The 24,129-nt window shown below is 49.7% G+C and overlaps 1 long non-coding RNA gene across 1 annotated transcript; it reads left to right on the top strand.

The window, feature by feature from the left end:
- Window positions 1-50: 50 nt before the first annotated feature.
- On the top strand, window positions 51-4,924 carry LOC122472930. Its single transcript, XR_006294558.1, has 2 exons — window positions 51-2,985; window positions 3,161-4,924. It is a non-coding gene; the product is annotated as an uncharacterized LOC122472930 (long non-coding RNA).
- The last annotated feature ends 19,205 nt before the right edge of the window (window positions 4,925-24,129 follow it).

Genomic DNA, 24,129 nt, shown 5'->3' with positions numbered 1-24,129 from the left:
TTGGCACTTCTGAAGGGCCCAGGCCCAGCCCCTCTCTGGTCATAGGACAGGGTGAGGGTTGGGGTGGGGCACACTTAAAATTGGAAATTACTCAGAGCTGATCTTCTCTGAGACCTGCCATCTTGTAGACAAGAAGCCTGAGGTTCAGAGAAGTGACCTGACAAATCCCATTGTCAACAGACTGGTGGCAGAACTGGGAGTGGAAGCTGTCCCACTCCACTCTATAGCCAAGTGCTCTTTCTGTCCCCTCCACCTTGTGCACAGGCACAATTTCTGGGCTGGGTTAGCACCGATGACTTCTAATGAGGCAGAGCCCATCCTTCCAAAGCCCCCGGCATTGGTACCCAGCTTCTCCAGCACCCTCATTGGGGAAATGCCATCTCCTGAGGCAGCCCACACACCTTCGATGAAAATGTCTCTTCTTTACCGAACTGAAATTTGTCTTTTTGGTGCTTGCAGCTGGTTCTGCCTCGCAGGATTGTACAGAGTCACTCTGATCCCTCCTGCAGTGACCACACTTCTCATAGGAAGCCTGCAGTCTGTCCCTTTGTTTTCTCTTCTTCAGGTGAAACAACCCTGTTTCCTGTCTATGATGCTGAAACTAATGTTGATGTATGTGTGGTTCTCTCCCCACATCACCAGTTATCTCAGTTCTGACGTGGTCTGCTTGCAGAGAGAGCCTCAGGTCCCACAGGTTGAGGGCTGGCTCCTTCAAGACCGCCCCTCCCTCCATGCAAGTCCAGGTTGTTACTCAGCTTTTCTGACTGGCTATATAGGTCAGAGGTTCTAACAACCCCTGCTTTGGGTTCAATGAACTTGCTGGAGGGGCTCGCAGAACTCAGAGAAACATTCTACTGACCAGATTCCCGGTTTATGATGAAGGATATTAAGGGAACAGCCAGATGGGAGAGAGGCACAGGACAGAGAATGGAGAAAGGGCTCTGTGCTTCTTCTATGCGTTCACCAACCCAAAACTCCCCGAACATGTCCTTTTGCGTTTTTATGAAGGCTTCATTACATAGGCATGATTGATTAGGTCACTGGCCTTTGGCAACTGACTCAATCTCCAGCTCCTCTCCCTGACCCAGAGGTCAGTGGAGGGACTGAAAGTTCCAACCATCCAATCACACGGTTGGCTCCCTTGGTGACCAGCCTCCAACCTTAGGTGAACTTGGTGCTTTCCAAAAGTCGCCTCATTAACATGACGATGACACCTTTATTGCTTTCACCCCCTAGGAATTTCCAAGGGTTTTAGGAGCTCTGTGCCAGGAACAGGGACAAAGACCAAATTTATATTTATCAATAAATCAGGACATCACAGTCTTCCATTGTGGGAAACCTCATTCCTAGGGCTCCTCTTTCCTGTCCATGTGGGGCTGAGATCCAGATATTGTCTGGCAGGCCCAGAGTCCCGACAGTCACCTGCTACCCTGGGTGGACACACTGTCCTGCTCTCCTCTTTCAGACCACCCCAGGGCAGCTGAGCCAGAGAGGAGGCCACCATGTTCTTCTGTCGCCTGCCCCCGCGGCTTCCCAAGCTATCCCTCTGCTCTGCATGGCCAGGAGTGGAGACGGCCGAGGAGCAAGACACCAGATGCTGCTGCTAGGGCTTGGCATTAGGGAGGGTGGCTCACCTCGCCTGGCCCCCCCGGGGGGGGGGAGCGCCAGGGAGGGACCTGCTTCTGAAGAACACAGATAGAAAGGTCCAGCGAGGAACACTCTTCACGCAGCAATTAACAGGCCAGAGTGGCACCAAGTGGATATTGCAGTCTTGTGGCTGGGGCACGGTGCCATCAGGGCTTGGGCTCCAGAAGGGGCCAGCCACACGTTCCCACAAAAGGTTGAACAGCTGGCATTACTGGTGGAAAAGCCAGTTTTCGAAGGGTGATTTCTTGGCTCCTCTAATTAATGAGAAGCAGAGATTTCAGGATGGCAAATAGAACTCCCTCTGGCTGGATGCACAGATTTTTGCTCTTTTGCTTCCTTGCTTTTCATGCCTCCTAAGTCTTTGCAAAAGACTAAATAATAATCATAATAATCATAAGCCTTTGGGGAGGCTCCAGTTTTCAAATGGAATAGAAACACACAGGGCTGAACGGAGGGGCTCCAAGAGGCTCCCAGGCCCCACGCCTTGCCCTGGAAAGCACGGAGCCCAGACCCTTTCTCCCTTGGCCTCCCTGCTATAATCTTCCTTAAACACAGACTGGATCTTTTCAGTGCTCTCAGAAATTCCTGAAGAGTCTCCACTTCCCTGTAGAGTAGGATCCAAATGCCCCCCACCGGGATCCAAAAGTCCTCTGTGATTCCCCATTCTTCCAGGTCAAGCTAAGCCCCGTTTCTAAAAAAAAAAAAAAAAAATTTCCTAGGGGTACATGATGTTCTCATCTTCAAACCCTTTGTGGGCCGGGTGGGGACCCAGGGTGCCGTGTCCCTTCTTGTGCCAGAGTGGAGGGCTCAGCCCAGCCCAGCAGGCAGCCTTGATCTGGAGCCCCTGGCTTTCCTACCAGAGATCTCAGAGTCATAGAGTGTCAGAGCTTGGTCTAACCTGGCCACTTTATGAAGGAGATAGTGAGGTCCAGAGAGGGCCAGGGGCATACTCCACATCACCCAGCCAGCTACTGGCTGTGTCTCCTGCTGCCATGCTGGGAGCCTGGGGTTACTCTCCTAAGTTCTCCTTGGTTGATTATTCTCCCCTGGCCGATTATTCTCCACTGTCTCTGACGGTGGCTTGTAAGGGGAAGTGAATTCAGCGTGAACAGGTATTATTGGAAGAGAGACGCATGGAGAATGGGTGATGGGTTGTTGGTTTTTTGGGGTTGTTTTTGGTTGGGTTTTTTTTGTTATTTTTTTCCATTTCCTTGGTGACCTGTGCCCCATTCGTTCTCACTGTTTGCAGAGGTGGTCCCATCATCATCCCAAGGCCCGGCTGGGGCTGGATGGGCTGGCCTCCACGGTGGCCCAGACTCCTGCTCCTCGTGATCTCAGGTGATTGTCCTCCCATAAACGTGATGGATGGCCCCTTACCAGACTGTAAATCCCAAAGTAAGCAGTTTGAACTCACCTGCAAATCAGCTCTTCTCTGTCCTGCCCTCCTGACCCTGTGAACGTGTGATGCAGCCACCGTTCCCGGGATTCATGACTTTAATTACGTTTCTTCCAGGGGTCTGAGTTTATTGTGGAGGCTGCTGGGCTGGTGGATTCCTTCTTCCCTGTGCTCACCCCAGAGGAGTTGCCACAAAGTGCTGATCATCCAGTCTCATTGAAAGTAGCACATTCTCGTGAACAGGGCCCCGGGAGAGCATTTCCACGCCCAAGTCGCCGAAGCGTTTGCGGAAAGCTCCTGGCCAGGTGGGAGTATCTAGGACTGCGCTCTAGTCCCAGACCCGCCACCCGGCCTCCTGTGCCACCTGAGGCTGGTCCTGTGACTTCTGGTCTCAGCTTTCTCCTTCGTAAATGGTCTACGCCCCCACTCCTGGCTCTTCGGGAACTGACACAGTGATGGGGGAGCCCTCGGTCCAAACGGTGCAAATGCTTATTAAGCGAGTGCCCACGTGGGCCAGGCCGCTTCACGCTCACAGAACTCAGTATAACCTGCTTAACACAGGACAAATCCAAAGTTCAGAGGGGTTCAGTGATTTCCCCAAGATCACATAGCTGTGGAGTGCACAAGCAGCCTGGAAGCCAGGTCTGTCTGTGTCCACAACCAGCATTCTTATTAACCGTAGGACTGTGCTGCCTCTTAGAACTTAGAATTTCAGCTCCTCGGTCTCCCAGATCAGTAAAATGGGGCAATGATGTCGGTCTCTACCCTCCCTCACATGGATACTATGGGGCTAAGGGAACTTGAAGGCTCTTTGGAGGGAAATTCCAAATCTGCTCAATTTTACCAGCCCCCTACAACGACTATTCCTCCACTAGCAGATTGCCTGGCCTGGACAGAGTTTGGCACAGAGGTCACTGGCCTGGGAGGCCTGCCTGGGTCTCTCGGTCATCCCTGCATGCTCTGTGCTAATGGAGGAAAACCCTTAAAATCTCCAGCATCAGATCCTCATGTATGAAATCAGAAGCTTTTCGAATATTTCTATGCCCAGGCCCACCCCCAGACCGATCTGCCGGGCCCGTGAGTGAATCACACGTGCACATGGCTGAGAACCGCCAGCCCCATGGCCTCCAGGGTCCCTGCCAGCTCCAGATTGCTGTGTTTTTTATAATTTATTGAGTGTCTACTATAATTCCAGCGTCAAATTAATTTATGATCTACCCTTGAACTGAATTAAAACCAGCGCCTAGGGAAGTAGCCCGATTATGAGGGCAGGAGCTTGGAATCAGGTGTTCCCAGTTTTGAGCCTGGCCCCGTGCCAGCCCAGTTACTATGAAAATGGAGACACCACTTTCCTTTTTCCCTTCCCCACCCCACTTTCTCTTCTGGCAAATAAGGTGTTGCCTCCTCAGCAAAATTTTCGAGAATGTAAAACCCAGGTGGGATGTCTAGCCGGGCAACGAGGACTGATAGATTAAACCAGCTGTCTCTGCACAGACCAACTTCTTCTGTCCTCAGTTTTGTTAGCACCTTATGGTACGTTATTCCAGGCTGAAATGAACTTCGGTTCTGCAGCAGTTGTCGCTGTTAAAAATCATTTGTGACACCCCGTGAGGAAATTGAAGTCCCCCTGGAATGTCACTGAGTCTGTTCCTTTATTTTCAGCAAGAAGGCTGGGCCCTTGGTCACATACCCCCCATTGGAGGCAAACATTTCACAAGTGGGCAGAAGTGAGACAGTCTAGGGCTCTGGGGTCTAGTGGGCTGGGTCCCATTCCACTCTGCTACTCCTTAGCCATGTGACCTTGAGGCCGTTGCTTAAAGTTCTGGAGCCTCTGTTTTACTCTCTCTAAAATGGGAATTAAACAGTGGCACTTGCAAGGGTTCTGTGTGAAGATAAAATGACACAATTGCATAAAACGTACCCAGCCTTGACTGGCCAGAAGAGGCAGCATGGGCTCAGTGCCAGCCCTGGAGGAAAAGACAGCTCCAGCTGTGACCTGCAGGTATTTCCTCCTCTCTCTGGGGCATCCTTGGGAGGAAGACACAGCAGGTGTCCTGTCTCAGGCTCACCTTCCTCAAACACAAGGGGCAACATCTTGTTCTTTCAGTAGAATGGGAGGGACTACTGGACGAAGCAGGATTAGAACAAAAGTCTCCACGTTGTTTTTGGGGGGGAGGGGTGATTTTCATTCATGCATGCATTCAACAGATGTTTATTGAGAAACTACTTGGGTTTTTTGTTTTTTATTTTAATTCTTTTAAGTTTATTTATGTATTTTGAGAGAGAGAGGCAGGGCGGGGCAGAGAGAGAGAGAGAGAGAGAGAGAGAGAGAGAGAGAGAATCCCAAGCAGGCTCTGCACTGTCAGTACAGAGCCTGACATGGGGCTCAAACTCACGAACACCAAGACCATGACCTGAGCTGAAATCAAGAGTCAGCCACTTAACCGACTGAGCCACCCAGGTGTCCCTTGAGAACCCACTTTGTACCAGGCACTCCTCTATGTCCAGGGTTGGCAAACTTTCTCTGTAAGGGACCAGATAGTCTTTATGGATTGTGTCATGACTACTTTGCCATTTAATTTGAGAGCAGCCATAGATAATCCATGATCAAATGAGCACATTCAACAAAACAGGCTGCAGGCCAGATTTGACCCGGGCCATAGTTTGCTGGAAACTGGCCATGATGAGAGGCTTTACCCCATGGAAATGAGTGGTGGCTGGGAAACCAGTTGTTGGCCATTTGCCAGAGCACCACTGGTATAAGGAATGGAAAGTGCAGGGGTTCAGTGCCTAAAGGACTGGTTATGGGGGGCCCCAGTGACACTTGAGCCAACACTGGAAGGCTATCTGGGGAGAAAGATTTTCGACATTGAGGAAGCAGCTATGGCAGAACATGTGTGGCATGCTGGAGGACCAGCAAGGAGGTCAAGGTGGCTGCGGGGAGTCAGCAAGAGGGAAGATGGCAGGAGATCGGGTTTGAGATGGGTAGGCAGAGAGGAAGAGATATAGACTATGGGCAGCACAGTCAGGAGTGGAAGCTACCACAGAACTCCAGGCGGAAAATATGGCAGCTCTGTTCTCGGGTCACAGCGGACGCATGAGAAGAAGTGGTGCCACCACGATATGCTGACAAATCAGATGTTGAATCCAAGGCAAAGAGAGGCGGGAGCCACGTGCTCAGGCTTTTGGGCTGAGTAACTGCAGAGAGGGAGTTGTGATCAACTGAGGGAAGATCAGATAGAGTTTTGACAATAGTTTGAAAGGTCTATTTGAAGTCGTAAGAAAGATGTTGACGAGACAGTTGGATATTCAAGTTTGTAGTTCAGAAGAGAGATCCCGGCTCCAGAGTGAGAGTGAGAGTTGTCTCCCTCTTAAGAGTGAGAGTTGTCCACGTATGGCTGGTATTTAACTCGAGGCCAGCAAATGAGTGAGTATAGACGATCCCTAGGAGAGATTAAGTGATCACGTGTTGGGCACCCCAATGTTTGCAACTTGAGGTTGTGTGAAGAAGATGGAAAATGAGTGGCCACTGAAGCAGAAAGAAATTATTTTCTTTTCCAAATAAAAAACCCTGGAAATCATGATTCAAAGTCGGCTCAAATTCTCCCCACTCTGGGCATCTTGCAGAAAGAACCACTCCAGCTCAGCGGACTCTCTCCTCCCATGAGCACTGCCAGGAGCTCCTGTACAGGTCACCCATTTGACGCCTCTCCCATGCTGTCTTCGGTCCAGCTCGCTGTCCTAACAGGAGGTCTTGCCATCCACCTGGGGTCTAAACCCCTTGAGGGCAGTGACCATGCCCTGGCCTCTGTGTCCCCACATGGTCTGGTGAGCAACTCTGCACACAGATAAATGCACACTAAGTAATAAGCAGATGGGAGAGGTTAGAGATGGTGACAGGACTCAGACTTACTGAGCAATGTTTACTGGGCACCTAGGACATGCGGGCCAGAGGGCATGAGCTCCTAGGAGAACCAAATTGTTTTGAAAACATCTATCAGAGGGGCGCCTGGGTGGCTCAGTCGGTTGAGCATCTGACTTCAGCTGAGGTCACAATCTCACAGTCCGTGAGTTTGAGCCCCGCGTCGGGCTCTGGGCTGATGGCTCAGAGCCTGGAGCCTGCTTCCGATTCTGTGTCTCCCTCTCTCTCTGCCCCTCCCCCGTTCATGCTCTGTCTCTCTCTGTCCCAAAAATAAATAAACGTTAAAAAAAATCTATCAGAATGTCAGATCACAGAAGGGTTCTAGGAGAAAAAAGATTGAAAAAGAATGTCTTTGGCTTCTGGAGGGAAAACTGCAGGGAAGACCCGAGGGTTGGCTGACCCCAACGCCATGCAATCCCAGACTTCCAGACAAGATCCATGAGACTCTGCTGTTCACTTGCTGGGCAAACCTTGGCCTCCCTTTATTCCTCGGGAAATGCAGGAGGTGGTATCCGACTTTCCTGAGAGACTGTGGGGCACTTTAGCACCAGAACCCAAACAAAGGTGCCACCAAGCATGTGGCCCAGCCTGGTTTGCACTGGGGACCGCCTGCCTGCTGTCCATGGTGCTGCTCAGGCTACCCTTGCCCTCACCCTTCAGATATTCCCAGGCCCGTGGCCCTCATCGCTCACCCTCAAGATAAGCTGGTCACAGAGAAGCCTTCTCCAGGCTGCATCACTGTGAGACCCTCTTAATTCTTCCTTCTGGGAACATGAGATTCATCCTCAAAGTGAACCCTGGGGATACCGAGGAAGAGCCTAGTTAAGTGGCCTGACACCTACCACTTGATTTTTTTCTTAACCAGAGATGCTGTTCCCTTCTGTTCTTGAGTGGTCATTTTCATGGAGAGTTCTGGCCTAATTTCACTTTTCTTCTGCGTGATCACTGCAGCTGAGAGGCTCCCCCCAACCCCCAAAAAAATGGCCACCGTGTGGTGTTCTTGGTGCATTTTCCTGTCAGCATCTCTGCCTCTTTGCCTCAGATCTCTGCATCGGTTCTTAGAGGGTTGCTGTCTCCTATTTTTCTGCAAATCTGTGCTCTCTGCATGGGAACCAGGTGACTAACTCCTCTTCAAAGCTCCAAGGACCATGTGCTTAAAACTTGTCCTAGAAGCCAGGGCTTAAAACGGTGCTTGCATACAGCTGAACACAATCGCTATCTGAATGAAGGGATCCTTTGAACACGCCCTTTCGTCACCGCTAGCCTCGGCAGAGGAACAGACCTGGTTGACCACAGCCTTTCCTGTGGAAATGATCCTACCTAGCTCGCAGAGGAGGGCTGACTCTGGGGCTGGCTTCTCTGGTTTCTGCCTCTCTGTGGTCTGGGTTTATATAATACTCAGCAGTTTAGCCCCTCACCCAATATGGACCAAGGAAGGTCTGTAGTGGAGAGTGCTGGGCGGACCTGGCCATTTCCCTAGCTGTGGCCCCTGTCCTGGGAAGAACCACATTTTAGCCACAGCACAGCAGAGCAGGGTAAACAAGGACACTGGTGGCAGTTCCAGTGTGTGTGTGTGTGTGTGTGTGTGTGGCCTGGGGCAACCCCTCTCTTCCAGCCTCAGTTTCCTTATTGAAAGTGAGGATAAGAACCATGGCCCATGAAGTCGGTCAGGTAATGAGGTAAACACCTAGCATGAGGCCTGCACATGGTCGCCGTAGTGGGTCCAACCGTGGCACTCCCGAGTTCGTGTCCACCTGGAACCTCAGAATGTGACTTCACTTGGAAATAGGGTCTCTGCAGATGGAAGTAAGTTAAGAATTGAGATGAGATCCTTCTGGGTTAGGGTGCGTCCTAAGTCCAATGAGAGTGTCCTTACAAGGAGACGGAAAAGGACACACGGACACGGGAGAAGGCCGTGTGAAGACGGAGCCCCGGAACGCCAGGAGCCTCCAGATGCTGGAAGAGGCGGGAAAGGACTCTGTCCCAGAGCCTTCGGAAGGAGTGTGGCCCTGACGACTCCTTGACTTTTGGCTTCTGGCCTCCAGGACTGTGAGAGAGAAATTTCTGTTGTTTTAAGCCACTAAGTCTGTGGTGCTTTGTTATGGCTGCTCTAGGAAACGAGTCTGATGTGTTCTCCCTAAGGTGCAGCTAGCTGTTACCTTCTTCCTCTTACAGAAAAGACTGGACGTGTGGATGGGCTTCTCGGGGAGAGGAGCAGGGGCGTCCCTGGAGGGAGCCCCCAGAATGCTGGTGGGTGATTGGTGGAGGCTCCCTCGGGGTCCAGCAGGGCCTGGTTAGGGGTGGGACGGGTGGGGGGAGTTAATGCTGCAGAAAGGTCAACGTGTCCCCCTCTTCCTTCCTGCTCTCACCCAGGAAGAAGGTGACTCACTCTGGGCTGGGGGTGGGGCCAGGGGCTCCCGTAGACAGAGCCAACCATCTCTCAGAGAACCCGGGCCCTCCTGAGCCGGGACTGGAAGATCTTCACCAAGCCTGGACCCACAGTGTCCCCAGGAACGGGAGAAGTGCCCACAGAAGAGGAGGGGCGGGGCTGCCGAGGTCAAAACACACCCCCATGACCAGGGGTCCTTGTAGCCGAGCAGACCGCACTGGGACCTCTGTCAACTTGTGCTCTGTTGTACCTGAGCCCCAGGGCAGCCCCTCCAGACCCTGCTGCTCGGCCCTCATCTGTGACAGTCAGGCCGTCCTTGGCCCCGCTCAGCCATGTTTCCCGGGGCTACAGCTCCCCAGGAGGCCAACATTTTGTGCTGGGGGGGGGGAATGTGGGGGCAGTCCTTGCTCGCCCCTCTGATTGGACTCAGAAACCGCCTGGACCATGTAGCCCCCCTTCTTGCCCTGCTGTCCACCTGCAGGCGGAAACGCCAGGCACACCGTCTCCTGTCTGTCCGTCCTTTGTGCCCCCTCTTCCTGCCTTGTTGTCTGAAGAGCCGTGTCTCCACAAAACCACCCCCTAACCCAAGGGTCCAAGGAAGAGAGGCAGTGAGGGAGCCAGCCCCCGAGCCCCGTGTTGCCCTGACCGCAGGCACACTCCTGACAGGCCCTCCATAGAACCAGGACAGGGTTCTGTGAACCAGGACCTGTCGGTAGGTCACGCAGCACCTCTGTACTGTGAACCTATGACAAGATGTCCCAGAAAGAAAGCAGTGAAGAGTCCTCTGCTCGTGGAACTTTCATTCTGGTGTGGGGACATTGACAGAGGTCCTGGTGGGGAGGAGCTGGGAAAGCAAGGAACCCAGTACTGGGTCGGTTGGAGAGTCAGGAGCCCCTCCAGGTGAGGGGAGCAGAAGAAGGCTCTGAGGGGAGGAGACCGCTCAGGGGGAGACCAGGGAGGCGGGGACACAGGTGTCAGCCGTGCAGGGGTGACAGCTAGTCAGAAGCAGGTCCTTTTAGGGCGGCACTAGATTTCCTGATGGACGGCCTGCAGAGATGAGGGGAAGAGGGAGTGGCAGTGGATTTAGGGTCTGGGCCATCAGGAGAGGCAGGGTGAGGGGGTCACAGGCTGTGATGGTGGTGAAGTCGCCTGCTGTCTGGCCCTCTCTTGCCCGTTCTCACTGTGGCCACTGAGCTCTGGACTGGCCCTAAGCCGGGGTTCGTGAGACGGAACCCGATTATGGGCTCAGCCAAGCGCCTGGTCTACTTGGATAGGTGGGCACATCTCAGCTCCCACCAGGGAAGACAAGGAAGCCCCACCCCTCCTAGTCTGGGTGCCACAAGGGCATCCAGACCTTGGTGGGAGCGGGGGGCACGCCAGGGCCCTGCATTTTCTCCCGAAGCCAGTGCTAAGCCAGTGAATGCCAGGCAGGAAGTAATGGCACCAATGGCCTTAAAAAAATTTTTTTAAGGGGCTCCTGGGTGGCTCAGTTGGTTAAGCGTCTGACTTCGGTTTAGGTCATGATCTCCCAGTTCGTGAGTTCGAGGCCTGCGTCGGGCTCTGTGCTGACAGCTCGGAGCCTGGAGCCTACTTCGGATTCTCTCTCTCTCTCTCTCTCTCTCTCTGCCCCTCCCCTGCTCACACTCTGTCTCTCTCTCAGAAGTAAATAAACATTAAAAATAATTTAATTAAAAACGTTTTTAAATTAAAAAAACATTTTATGTAAGTTTATTTTGAGAGGGAGAGAGCACGAGTGGGGGAGGAGCAGAGAGAGAGGGAGAGAGAGAATCCCAGGTAGGCTCTGTGTGTCAGTGCAAAGCCCGACGCGGGGCTCCACGGTAGGATCATGACGCGAGCCGAAATCGAGAGTGAGGCACCTAACCGACTGAGCCAGCCAGGCGCCCCTGCCTTTCTAGAAGGCGGTCTAAAGGTTGTGTGGAGAATGGACGGGTGGAGGGCAGAGGCAGGAGGCTGGTGAGGACCGAGTGGGAAGTCCCCTCCCTGGAGGTGCAGAGAGGTGGGGGGCAGGTGAGAGCTGTCCTCAGAGGTGAACGGGGACCAGAGCCTGTGGGCACTAGGAGCTGCCAGGCACGAGGGTCACACACAGGCCTTGTTCGCTTCTAGATACCAGGGCCGCGTGCCCCCATGCCGTGGGCGCCCAGTAAATGCTCGCCCCAGTCCCTCCTGGCTCCCCCCAGCCTCACCTGTGCTCCGGCACTTCCTGCCTTCCCCCTCCCTCCCCCCAGCCTGGGTCTGGGGCCCTCCAGCCACCGGGCTCCCTGTCAAACTTTCTCTCCATCTGAAAACAGATGCCACGGACGGGCCACACAAGAGCCGCAACTGCCTAACTTCACCGAATGTGTAATTATAGCAACACAAGCATCAAATTACCAGGGACAAGTAGCTGCAAAGTAATTATATGATTCTTTGTTACTTGGAGGGTTGGGGTTTCCCCCACATTTAAAGCTGATTCCTTTAAAAGCTCCGGGTCAGTGGGCGGGTGGGGAAAGCAGGTGGCAGATGGGCGGGACCAGAGACCGCTAGGGGGTTCCGCATCCTCGGGGGTGCAGGTTGTGGCAGAGTGGCTGGGGTTGAGGTGAGGGAGAGCGGTGCCCTCTCTTTGTCCTCCAGGGCCCTGCTAAGTGGTATCCTTCCACCGTCCTGGAGAAGAAGAGAGCAGGGTGGGGGACGGCGCCTGGGGCGCAGAAGGGTCAGAGAGATGGGGGAGGAGTCGTGGGGGAGGAGGCAATGGGGGAGGTTGTTCCTGGGGTCTGTGGAACCACCGTGAAGTGGGGTGCAGTGCTATAGCACCCACAGTATCCTCAAGGCAAACCCCCGGCCCCTCAGTCTCCCCCTACCACATGCTTCCCACTGACCCTTCAGCCTCTGCAAAAGCCCCAGAGAAGGGGCTTCTTGGGCATGAGAAGGGGACCTTCCTTGGTCACCGAGCCCGGGGAACAGACAGAAGGATGCCCAGTCCGGGCTCTGACTGCCTCCCCCAGCGGACCCGAAGGTGGAGAGGCACGATTCCGCTGCAGCCTTCTGCACGGCCTTCGCGGCCCAGCTCTCCCCATCCGCAGGTGCCTGCTGCTGTTTGTGGCACTGTTGTCCCTGCCTAGCTCCCCGGCCGGCCGGGTGACAGCCCCCCTGTGGCCCCTGCTGGGCTCAGAGCCGCCCCTGCCCATACATGCACAGGCGCCAAGCTGCCCCCCTGCGTCTGCCAAGCTTTGAGTGGTGCACTCAGTAGGGGGCCCGTTAGTGTGCAGCGGCTGGAGTGTCGGACCGAAGGGTGACTTGGCCCTCAGCAGCAGGAAATCCAGTGCGAGAGGACCGCAGGGACCATGGCGGGAGATCTGGGTCTCTCCCAGACTCTCATGCCACCCTTGACGTGAAGATGTCTCCCACACACCTCTCATCCACTCATCTGTGCTGTTACTCATTTGCACTCACTTGACATAATGCCTCTGAAGGGTTCGGTCTGCTCCCTGCACCAGTGTGCGTGTGGACCCTTCCTCCTGGATCCTTCTCCCTGCCGTGCTCTCCCCTGGGACCACCCCCCAACCCCACCCCCGGTGCCCAGCCGGGGACCCGTTCACAGGGAACCGTGCCTGTGGACACCCTCAGGCATGCAGGGCAGCCACTGTCGAAGACTCTCCCGAGCTCACACCCATTATGGTTTAGATTACAGAGCAATTATCCTTCTGAGCGGCTGCGTAATTCACAGGTCACATCCATTCAGCTTGCTAAATGGTGTTCAGCAGACCCGCACTCGGGAGAGCCCAGGACGTCGGAAACTGGTGGATGCCTTAGCAGCAGGACGCTCGTTGGTGCTGTAGAGGAGTGCTGGGGATCCCTCCATCCAGATTCCTAGACCCGTGGGGAGGAGGTAGGGCTGGGGTCCAAGGGGGTTTCCCCCCAACCTCATGGGTAGCACCCTGCCTGAGCCAGACGTGCGGGGGCAAGGGCATTTTGGCTGGATTCAGGTGTTAGAAGCCCAGCTCTCCGACCCAATTGCTTCTTTGATTGGCTGTGCTAGAACTCCATGTCTAGGTCTCTAGGAGGCAGAAGCACAGAGGTCATGCCATCAACATGGCAGTCCCAGTGGGCTCCCTGACCATGAAGCCGGCTGTCTCTCTCTCTCTCTCTGATAGGGGGGTTGACTGGGGTATTTGGAATTCTAGAGTCATAGATATGTAGAGGATGGTCTCCCAAGGCATTTAACTCTGTTCAATTCAACAAGACTGGAACTTAATTACCCAAAGCGAAGGAAGCAAACCAACACCGTAGTTTTCAACTACTTTTCCCCAGAAGCATGGAGGGAAGAGCGAAAGCCCCTTTTCACCCACAACCCAACCCTACTCTCCCACAACCTCAGGAACAAGCATCGTTAACAGTCATTGTATATACTTCTTTTATCTATACACTCATAGGTAGGTAAGTAAATAGATATAAAAATCTATGCGCACATAAAATTTTAAAAATCGCGGGGCGCCTGGGTGGCGCAGTCGGTTAAGCGTCCGACTTCAGCCAGGTCACGATCTTGCGGTCTGTGAGTTCGAGCCCCGCGTCGGGCTCTGGGCTGATGGCTCAGAGCCTGGAGCCTGTTTCCGATTCTGTGTCTCCCTCTCTCTCTGCCCTTCCCCCGTTCATGCTCTGTCTCTCTCTGTCCCCAAAATAAATAAACGTTGAAAAAAAAAATTAAAAAAAAAATCGCATAAACGGATCAATAGTCCATATTGTTCTGTCGATTTGTTTTACCTCACAATATACTGTAAGATCTCTTCCTGTCTCTACGTGTGTGTTTACACAATTTTGTTAACCATGACATAATGTTCCATAGCATGGATGGCTCACAATTTATGTCACCACTTCCAGGTCAACTGTTCCCATTTTGTGATACTGCAAGTGACCCTTCGGTGTCTGGGAATGCATTTTTCTGTAAGTAATAGATTATAAATATCAATATAAATGCAAATATGTTTCTAATGGTTTAAATAAGAGGGGCACCTGGGTGGCTCAGTCAGTTGAGCGTCTGACTCTTGATTTGGGCTCTAGTCATGATCCCGGAGTCGTGGGACTGAGCCCCACATTGGGCTCTATGTTGAGTGTGGAGCCTGCTTGGGATTCTCTTTCTCTCTCTCTCTCTCCTTGCCCCTCTTCCCGGCTCACATACTCTCTCTCTCTCAAAAGAAAATCAATCTTAAAAAAACAACACGGGATTCTTGCCTCCATCCTTGTGTCTTCCTTCCCTCCTTCCCCCCTCTCTTCCTTCCTTTTCTTAAATGTAAGGAGAAGCCTGGAGGCAGGCAGTCCAGGACTGTCTTCCCGTGTGGCTTTGGTCCTCCTGGTGGAAAGAAGGCTGCAGCGCCCGGGTACGCGCCTGTGATTCAGCCAGGAAGGAAGAAAGTGAAGGTGATACCCAAAGCATTTCTGCTTTTGAGAAGTTGCCTTTCAGCGTGTCTGTGCTGGGGTGCGATAGGGTCACACGTCCGTGTAAACGGCCAGACACTGTCCCGTGGCCTCTTAACATTAAGAGGCTGGAAATGGGTGTGTTTTATCAGCTTGCTTGTAAAGGCAGGCAGGAGGGAGAAGGTGGTTGGGATGGCGTGTTAAGCCATCCTCACATTCACCTGCCGCAGGACATGTGAGTAGAGCTGTTGGAGAGACTCCCAGAACTGGATTCTTGTATGAGCTGTTTGTCGCCTTTTCTCCTACGTGTCCCCTCTGGCTGAGCACAACCAGTTTCCCAGCTTCTCAGCACCAGGCCACCATGTGCTCTATTACACCCCTGTCTTGGACCCCACTCTCCTGGAAGGCCCGTGCCACTTCTACCTGGACCCTGTCCTTCTCCGTGACTCAGTTACAGCTTACCTGTTCCCCAAAGTGGCCGTTGGCCAACTCAGCTGGCAAAAGTCTTCTCTTTCCCAAAAGGACAGTCTGTGTGTTTTTGCTGTCAAATCCCTTTCCTAGGATTATTCCCGAGGGTCTGCTGGCCGAGGAAATAAGGAGGAAAAAAGAATCATTGGGGAAGAGAAGGTCATGCCCCCAGGCTCAATGCTGAGTCAGGACCTGCCATTTGGAGATGGGTAGGAAGTATTTTCTTTCTTTCTTTTTTTAAAAAAAAATTTTTTTTTTAATGTTTATTTATTTTTGAGACAGAGAGAGACAGAGCATGAACAGGGGACGGTCAGAGAGAGAGGGAGACACAGAATCTGGAACAGGCTCCAGGCTCCGAGCTGTCAGCACAGAGCCCGATGCGGGGCTTGAACCCACAGACTGCGAGATCATGACTTGGGCCGAAGTCGGATGCTCAACCGACTGAGCCACCCAGGCGCCCCAGTATTTTCAAATAAGGATTTTCAAACTTGCACAGGTATTTATTGAGCACATAGTCATTGAGAGGGAAGGTGTCAGCCTGGAATCAGATCCTGGCTTCCCCACTTACTAGGTGGCAATGTTGCATGCACAACTTGCCCTCTGTGTCCCTAGGTTGTCTCATGAAATGGGGGATAACGGTGGGATGTTGGCAGGATTAAATGGCTTACTATATACAAAATGCTTGCATTAGTGACTGGCACATAGCAAGTGGTAAATAACAACATTAGCTATTATTATTTAGTGTGGCAGGTGTGGCCGTTGTGCTAAGCGGACATAATTGGCATGATCCCCACCATCATGGGGTCTATAGTTAGTGCTACGAGGTATTCCCTCCATTCATTAGCTCAGTGGATTGTGATGACAAAATATCCCTGCTGTAGTGGTGTGCCAAATGGCTGAATCCTAGGAAATGCAATTGTAAGTTGACCATCACTTAACACATTTCATGTGTGGCTGACAGACACATTACATTAAAATTTTTTTTTAATGTTTATTACTTTTCGAGAGACAAAGAGCTCAAGTGGGGGTGGGGCAGAGACAGGGAGACACAGAATCCAAAGCAGGCTCCAGGCTCTGAGCTTTCAGCACAGGGCCTGATGTGGGGCTCGAACCCATGAACTGTGAGATCACGACCTGAGCCAAAGTCGGATGCTATATGACTGAGCCACCCAGGTGCCCAACACGTTACAGTTTTAAATTTATTTTTAAATTTTATTTGAGAGAGAAAGAAAGAGTATGAGCAGGGGAGAGGGGGAGAGAGAAAGAGAGAGAGAGAGAGAGAGAGAGAGAGAGAGAGAATCTTAAGTAGGCTCCATGCCCAGTGTAGAGTTTGATGATGTGGGGATTGATCCCATGACCCTTGGGATCATGATCTGAGTCGAAATCAAGAGTCCGACACTCAACTAACTGAGCCACCCAGCCACCCCGAGATACATTACATTTTTTAAGTTTTTATTTTTGTGAGAGACAGATAGACAGATTTCAAGCGGTGGAGGAACAGAGAGAGAGAGAGGGAGACAGACAGACAGACAGAATCCAAAGCAGGCTCCAGGCTCTGAGCTGTCAGCACAGAGCCTGATGAGCATGAACCATGAGATCATAACCTGACCCGAAGTTGAACACCTAACCTACTGAGTCACCTAGGTGCCCCAACACATTACATGTTTTAGTCAATTTTTTATTTTATCAGAGTAAAGCATGCACATTATCAAACAAGTTAGATGATAACTAAAAATTTTAATCAGACAAGAGTCTTCTGGCTCCTATTTCCATCCTATTTTCTTCCTTAAAGAAAACTTATTTTTTATTTTTTTATGACTTATTTATTTTGAGAGAGACAGAGCACGAGTGGGGGAGGGGCGGCGAGAGAGAGGGAGAGAGAGAGAGAGAGAGAGAGAGAGAGAGAGAATCCCAAGCAGGCTTTACATTGTCAGTGCGCAGAGCCCGACGTGGGGCTTGAACTCAAGAAGCCTTGAGATTATGACCCGAGTTGAAGTTGGACGTTTAACCAACTGAGCCACCCAGGCTCCCCTAAATCACATCTTGTATTAGCTCTTTCTTCCATGTTTTCTTTTGTGGCTCTGTGAATATTGTTCATTGCTGAGTCAAATGATGTTCCATGACAGTATTTTATTTCTTGTTCAACTTTTATTTTTCTTGGAGTTAGTAACTGCATTAGTCTATTGTCTGTTTAGGTTTTTCCTTATCCAGCTGCAGATTTTATTTATAGGTAGGTTTTTTCCCCCAAGTTTTATTCTATTGCTTGAAATTTGTATTTTCCCCAAGTTCTGTCGCTGTTTGTTTTGGTATCTCTCGTTCACGATGAAGACATTCCTCCTATGCCTTGTGACCCTTGGCAGTCCATTCACGTTTAAGAGGGATGTAGAAGCAATTGATCGGAGCCCTGTGCACACTTATGGGGCTGCCTGCCTTGGGAGCTGTACTGGGGGTGGAATGGGTAGCCAGAAGGCTTTCTCCTTGGAGACCCCATGTGTTATTACCTGTGGGTCTGTCTTTTCTCAAGGGTGTATCAGTTCCTCTAGAGAAGGATCGTCTATCCATTGGCTTGGGATTTCCCTGTTTGTGGGCGTTCTGGAGCCAGGAAGGAGCAGAGGGCGAGCTGTCTCACCTGTCAGTGTGCAAGCCTTCATTCAATTCCCTTACATCCAGTCCTGGACCCTCCACCACCACCTCCTCAATACCTGCCAACTGTGAGTCCCCCTCTCTGGTTCAAGAATCCTGGCATTCCTGGGGGGCAGTGGGGCACATCGCTTGCCAGAATGGGTGGACTTTGGGCCTGGGAGTTTAAGTTCTCCTCCTACAGACTTTCCAACACACTTTCCGCTTTCATTTCCTCACATTTCCCTGCCTTTCACTGTGCCTGTGCCTCGGGTCCTGGGGGCTTTCTGAGCTTCACTGTAAATCTGCTTTCTTCTAAATCCGACACTTTACTATAGGCCCTTTAGGTATGACCTTCCTGCTCCCAGCTTGGTCATTTCCATCTGCTTTTTTTTTTTTTTCCCTTTACTTTGTGTCATTCTGGTTATAAAAATCCTTTCATCTCATTGAAGATGAAGTCCATATTTCTGGGTTTTTTTTCTTTACTATTTGGGATGAACGTGAGAAGAAAAGTTAACAGAAATGTCTTTATGTGATATCTGGAAGCTAGTTGGAAACAATTTGAATAAAGATCACTGAAAGATATGTGGTCCTCCCATACATCTCAATGATCTAAAAGAATTCTTTGAATTTAGCCAGAGCCTTTGAAAGCTACATACCTGAAGCCTAGCATGTTGTGTTCCCAAGTTTCCGAGTTTCATATTGGTATGAAGCCACAGCCTATAATAAGTCCCAAGGAACTCGTTATTGTGTGTCCCAGAAGGAAGCTTTTGAGGACATTGATCAGTGCATTAAATGTTCTTCTCTGCAAGGATCCTCAAGAGAATTTCTTTGTCTTATCCTTGAGTGGTATCTAATTCTTTTTTATTGAAAGGCTGGTTTGCTTTTATTTTTTGGTTCGGGTAAGCTTCTCTTTTCCCATTGGCTTCTCTATAGCTTAGAGCATGTAGAACTGAATTTTGTGTTCTCGTCTCATTTCTCTTGACATTTTATCTCTACTTGTTCGTCTTTGCCTTTGTTTCTTCTTTCTCATCCACTCTTGGTTCTTGTTCTCTTATCCGATCGTTTTAAATGTTTTCTTTGATCAAAGAGTTATTGAAATGAATAAGTCAAATGTTGGCAATAAGAATTGATAACTGCATACATATTCACAATTTATATTTTTGGTGTATGCCCACTTGACTCACCAGATTTGGTCATTTCTTACGATAGGTCTAATTTAGTCTTTGCCTTTTACAGGTGAGGAAAGTGAGGTCTGGATAAAGTAAGTGATTTATTCAACAGCTCTTCTGAGAAAATTAGTGGCAGAGCAAGGTCATGTGCCCACAACCGCTTTTATGATTCTACTTTACCACTTACTTGGATGTTTTGAGGAACAAAGATGTTTTGACCCACACCTGGAACCCTGATCTCTGATCTCCTACTTTTGGAATCAACCCACTTTGAGATGCAGAGCCCAGACTTTTTAAAGCTCTGTGGTCTATGGATTCACCATACTCTAAGTGTTGGTTTCCCACTTCTGTCCCTCCTCCCTGGATACTGACTGCCTCTAGATCCAACCTGGGTGTGTATATGGGATATATACCATGATGGATCCTGAAGAAATGTGAAGACATGGGAAGTTGGGATTGTCTCCCTATAAGACAAATGCTCTTGGATCGATCCAACCAGCAGGCATTCGCTGAAGGCTACCTGCGCACACAAAGCTAAAATAAAATACATGGTGATACCAAATGCTATTTTTGTTGTGAAAGAAATACCTTGGAATTCCATTTTCAGAGAATTCTTGGGGCGGTCAGGTCTCTTTTTCTCAAAGCAAGGCCCTTCTTAGGCAGCCCACAAAGAGGAAGGGCCTCAGGCCTCTCTGTCATGGGCTAAGGGTAACAGTTCATTCTATGAGGCCAGAGAAGACAGTACTTTGCCTGAGATTCCTTGTGTCTAGTTGCTGTTTTTCCCTTTAAGATATGCTTCTACTGTGTCCTGTCATCTGATGTTGATGGCCCGGTGGGGCATGGGCTTAGTCACCAGTTTGTCATTCCATTATCATTTTGAATTATATTTAATTTTTATCTCATCCATATGACCTTCCCTTCCTCACTGAAGGATTTGGGACTTGACAGGAATTTCACCCAGCAAATTCCCAAGCCAGGTGGTCCTATTACCCATTAATGATTGTATTAGTTTCCTTTTGCTGAGGTAATAAATTAACACACATTTAATGGCTTAAACAACACAAATTTATTATCATTAAGTTTTGAGGTAAAAAGCCCAAAATAGGGCTCACTGGGCTAAAATCAAGGTGTTGGCAGAGTTGTATTCCTTTGTGAAGGCTCTAGGGGAGAATCTTTCTCTTCCCTTTTCTAATTTCTAGAATCAGTGCATTCCCTGGCTTATGGCCTCCTTCTGTCCTCAGAACCAGCAATGACCGGCGAGTATTTCTAGCAATGTACTACTCTGAACACTGAGTGTTCTGCCTTCCACTTCCACATTTAAGGACCTTTGTAATTACATTGGGCCCACCCAGATGATCCATCGTAATCTCCCTACTTAAGATCAGTTGATAATCAACCTTAATTCCATCTGCAACTTTAATTCCCCTTTGCCGTGTGTAATGTAACATATTTGCAGGTTCCAGGAATTGGGACACCGACATCTTTAGGGAGCTATCACCACAAGGATCAAGTATTCAGTTAACACTAAGTGCCAGGCATTCAGCTGACAATGTATGACCTGGGAGACAGCTCAAAGTTCATTTGTCCCAACTGATCTACTCCCCCCACTCACTCCTATTCCCAAATTTATTCCTCTTCTTGGATAATTTTTCTACATTGTTGACATGACAGTCTACCCAGTTACCTAGGGAAGAAAATTTGGCATTATCTTCACCTCCCCTCGCTTTCCCTCATTATCTCACCCCGTCCAGCCTGTCTGCCCATTTCCCTAAGTGTATTTGTGCCCACCCTCTCCTCTGCCCCTCTCCTGCCTCAGTTCAGGTTCAAAGGGCTCAGCTGGGCAACTACAACAGCTTCCCAGCTGGATTTCCTGTCCACATACTGCTTCTTCCAAACTGTACCCCGCACAACATCTAGAGTTATCTTTTTTTAAAATAGAGTTTATATTATATTATATTTTATTTTATTTTATTTTATTTATTTTTAAAGTTTATTTATTTATTTTGAGAATGTGAGAGAGGGAGAGGGACAGAGGGAGAGAGAGAATCCCAAGTGGGTTCCATGCTCAGTGTGGAGCCCAGTGTAGGGCTCGATCCCATGATCTTGGGACCACGACCTGAGCAGAAATCAAGAGTTGGTTGTTCAACTGACTGAGCCATCCAGGTGCTCCTAGAGTTGTCTTTTTTTTTTTTTAATTATACTTTTCTTTGTTTTGAGATAATTACAGATTCATCTGCAGTTGTAAGTAATAATATAGAAAGATCTGTATCCCCTTTACCCAGTTCCTCCATTGATAATTTCTTTTTTTTTTAAATGTTTATTTATTTTTGAGGCAGAGAGAGACAGAGCATGAATGGGGGAGGGTCAGAGAGAGGGAGACACAGAATCCGAAGCAGGCTCCAGGCCCCAAGACGTCAGCGCAGAGCCCGATGTGGGGTTCGAACTCACGGACTGTGAGACCATGACCTGAGCCGAAGTCGGATGCTTACCTGACTGAGACACCCAGGCGCCCCGATACTTTCTTAGAAAATAATAATACAAGGTCACACCCAGAATACTGACACTGATAAAGTCCAAGATGTGGAACAGCTCCAATATCGCAAGGATCCCTGTGTTGCCTATTTAATTTATTTACTTTAAACATTGGAGCCTGGATGACTCAGTCGGTTAAGCATCCAACTTTGGCTCATGTCATGATCTCACAATTGGTGAGTTTGAGCCCCACACCAGGCTCTGTGCTGACAACTCACAGCCTGGAGCCTGCCTCGGATTCTGTGTCTCCCTCTCTCTCTGCCCCTCCCCTGCTCATGCTCTCTCTCCCAATCTCTCTCTCTCTCAATCTCTCTCAAAAATAAAATAAAACATAACATTAAAAAAATTGTGGTAAAATACACACAGCATAACATCTATACACTCATAACCCATCTTTTCTCTTGTTGATGGAAAATTAGATTGTTTCTAATTTTTTTCTGCTTTTAACAACATTGGAATGAATAGTCTCAGACGCGATTCCTTGGAGACATGAGCAAAAGTTCTCTACTCAAGAAGGGAATGCCTGGGCCGCAGATCAGGAGAATATTCAACCTTGCTGGATCTTGTCAAGTTTTTATCCAAGGAAGATTCTACCACTTTATTCTCCCCAGCAATTTGAAAGTTCCCTTTTCTCCACACAGAAGAATCAGTTTTTTGTCCTGCAAAGACTACTCTGGTTGTAAAGAGTGAGTTGGGTGGGGGTGCAACAGGGGCCCAGGCACATGGGAGTTAAGAGCCAGGTCAGCCGAGTTTCCTCAGCTCAAAACTTGTGGTCGAGAACTTTCTGCAAAGGGAGGCCATACTGTCTGTTCACATTCTCCCTGGTATCATGGGGCTAGCAAGAACGGAACGATGTGCTTCTCAAGTGTTATCCATCAGATGGCGAATTGTGTGGGCAACCAAACTTCTCTTCATTATAGAAAATTATTATTTATTTTTTTATTTAACAAAACTCAAGGCTGAGAGCGTGCTCCATTGTGCCCTTCTGTGTTTTACGTGTTTTCTCTGCTTTGGCTCAGCCCCGGCTGTTTGTTAATGCATGTGTTGTATTGCAAATGTGGAACAAATGAAGCTGAGATATCAAATTAATACTGTGATCTGTTTTTCTGTTTTGTTGCCATAACAATCTGTGGCTCTTGAAGCAAAGAGAAAATTAGAATTGTATTAAAGGTGTTTACACCATGTACACTCCATCCTGCATTATTATTTATTGCTATAATAAGTGTATTTAACATTTGCTTAAGGAGGGTTAACTGCTATTGGTTTTTGCTAATGGTTTTTCTGCTCACCTTTCCAACCTGGTTTTGCTTTTGACCTTGACTTGTCCTATAGTTCACAGCAGGAAGGAATAGGGAGTTTTGGTCAGATGCCTAATGACATCATGACCCTTATGCTTATTCCTCCCCTCTGTTCCCCAATCTTTTTTTTTTTTTTTAACTTTTTAAAAATGTTTTTATTTATTTTTGAGACAGAGAGAGACAGGGCATGAGCAGGGGAGGGGCAGAGAGAGGGGGAGACACAGAATCCAAAGTAGGCTCCAGGCTCTGAGCTGTCAGCACAGAGCCCGATGTGAGGCTCGAACTCACAGAGTGTGAGATCATGACCTGAGCTGAAGTCGGACGCTCAACCGACTGAGCCACCTGGGCGCCCTCCCCACCCCCAATCTTTAGAGCAATTTTAAGTCAGGAGTCTTGGTTAGAAACAAAGCAGGAGGGGCGCCTGGGTGGCGCAGTCGGTTAAGCGTCCGACTTCAGCCAGGTCACGATCTCGTGGTCCGTGAGTTCGAGCCCCGCGTCGGGCTCTGGGCTGATGGCTCAGAGACTGGAGCCTGTTTCCGATTCTGTGTCTCCCTCTCTCTCTGCCCCTCCCCCGTTCATGCTCTGTCTCTCTCTGTCCCAAAAATAAATAAAAACGTTGAAAAAAAAAATTAAAAAAAAAAAAAAAAGGAAACAAAGCAGGACCTGGAATAAATTTTCCTTCTTTTCTTTGCCCCAGTCCTGTCTTTTAAACCTGAATAAGAGGCCCAACATCCTTTGGGAGAGATGAAGAGAAACTGAGAAATTGGGGAAAAGAGAGGTGGAAGAATTTATGCCTTAGAAGCAGTTGTGTGGAAATCGATACGACAAATGGAGAATTGGGGTGACGGTCCCCCGAGGTAGTCCTCCATTTTACCAAATTCCCAAGGTTAGATACTCAGAGCCTTCTTTGACCGAAGTCCTTACTGCCCCAGCCATCGTAGGCCACAATCTGCTGAGTCACAAGGTGACTGAAATGGTGAGGCTGGTGTGGGGGAAACCTCTCTCTCCCACTAACTAAATAAACTTACCCACTTGGCTGCCCGTTGGGGCTGTCTGGTGTTGTAAGCTCTTTGAAGGCAGCTGCTGTTCCCGCTCCTTTTCTCAGCCCATAATCCCTAGAAAAATGTAGGGCAAACATGAGAAACTCCAGAACTTCAGTCGTTCATTGTCTGGGTCATTGTAACACATCTAAAGAACATCCTAGTACTGCGGGAAGATTGTTTAAAAATGTACAACTCTTGGTGGATTGCGCTCATGTTAGAGTGTCTGGGGTTCCA

This window comes from Prionailurus bengalensis, chromosome B4 (assembly GCF_016509475.1).
Source record: "Prionailurus bengalensis isolate Pbe53 chromosome B4, Fcat_Pben_1.1_paternal_pri, whole genome shotgun sequence".
NCBI lineage: Eukaryota > Metazoa > Chordata > Mammalia > Carnivora > Felidae > Prionailurus > Prionailurus bengalensis.
The sequence above is the reverse complement of the archived record's forward strand: the minus strand, read 5'-3'. Positions and strand labels throughout refer to the sequence as shown.